Here is a 1,854-nt window from a genome sequence, read left to right on the forward strand (position 1 = left end):
CCCACCCTTACCTGCCACTCAAACCACGCACGTGTGCGTGGGGAGGGAAAAAGACACAATATGTATTTTTTACAGAGAAAAAAAAAAGAATAATTTAGCCTTTAATAACTGAGAAAAATGTGTTGATGGGGAATCCTGCGAACAAGATAACATAACATATAAATAACATAACTAGTTGAATTGTATTTTGATTAGAAAATATTTTGCCTTTTTTTATTTATGTGGAATGATTTTTATTTAATCAAACTCGATTTCAAATTTTTTTTAAAGTACCACACACACACACACACACACACACACGCACACACACACTAGGTGTGGTGAAATTACCCTCTGCATTTGACCCATCCCCTTCTTCCACCCCCTGGGAGGTGAGGGGAGCAGTGAGCAGCAGCGGTAATACGTTTGCAGAAAAAATTCATATGACATGCTGTCATTCAATTTTAGCCACACTTTTTAGTCATGGTATATGACAGAGATTCTCAAACTGTGGCACATGGGCGCCATCTAATGGTACGCCAAATAATGACTTAATTAAAGTTCCCGATATATTCAAACACAGTGTTACTGTTCAAACAGTGTGGAGCAATATTAAATAAAACTTCTGCCTTGTTTTTAATGAATACTTAGGCTTACTACGCTACTGTGTTTTAATGTTGGACATGATGGTGGTACTTGGTAAGCCAAGTGTTTTCTGAGGTATATGGAATAATGGTATTGTTTTTGGTATAAACAATATGCTTCTTTTTAATCAAACCTAAATTTAATTGGATGCATATTTTGTAGAAAAAAAAACATGGAAATAAATTGTTCAGTGATTTTTTTTTTCAGTGCAAAAGAACTAATTTAATATGACTAAAAATACACATTTTGTAACCGTCCTGACACAACCCTGACCTGCGGAATCAAACCCAGTACTTGTTCCTTGCAAAACCAGGACTATATGGAACCACGGTGCACATATAGTGAAATGTGTTATTTTATTTTTAGCGGTGATGGAGCAGGAATTTCGTTCCAAAACCTTTTCACACTTTACGTGCAACAGTTTTTATGACAAATTGGGAGGTAAATTATCCAATAATTATCTATTAGTGCGAAATTACACATTTAACCTAATTAAAACATAAATTTGCAACCCTTCCTGACACAACTCGGACCTGCGATAAAACCCCGCAAAATTGTTGTTGCACATTAACAATCCACGCCACAAGGGACAGTAAAGGGGAACATTTGCCATTATATTCTTATGAGTGACAGTGAGGAAGGGGCTAGGAATACAATTGCGTAAAATTTTGTTACAAAACTTTATTATAAGTAATTTTTATGGAAATTTGGGGGAAATAAATGTTTCAACAATTAATTTTTTGTGCAAAATACCACATTTCACATAATTAAAGTACCAGTAGAGTGGAAATACAAGTTGCCTCTATATTGAAGCTATTATTATATACGTCTGATTTATGACACCAAAAGACTTCCAAAGTTTCCACAGATCCCTTCCCCATCAACAACAATGCTAATTGCTTCTTATCTAGTTTGCACTTTGTCTGTGTTATTACTATTATCATTATTATCGACTCCTCTTTGCCTCATTCTTTTTATTTTCCCATTTTAATGATGTTAGATCTGTGTTGTTGTTGTTGTTGGGGACAAGTGTTGTAAATTAGCTTTGGCTACAAACACTATGATGCATACATTGGATAATTGTTTCAGATATCTATGTTTCTGTATCCGTCCCTATTTCAAATAAACTTTTATATATATAATCAAGCAGACTATGTGAGAGCCAACAATGGTTACTTCGGCAAAAATTATGATCCAGAGCCATTTTATTTTTGAGCCCGAACACAAAGA

This window comes from Nerophis lumbriciformis, linkage group LG20, assembly GCF_033978685.3.
Source record: "Nerophis lumbriciformis linkage group LG20, RoL_Nlum_v2.1, whole genome shotgun sequence".
In the NCBI taxonomy this organism is placed as follows: domain Eukaryota; kingdom Metazoa; phylum Chordata; class Actinopteri; order Syngnathiformes; family Syngnathidae; genus Nerophis; species Nerophis lumbriciformis.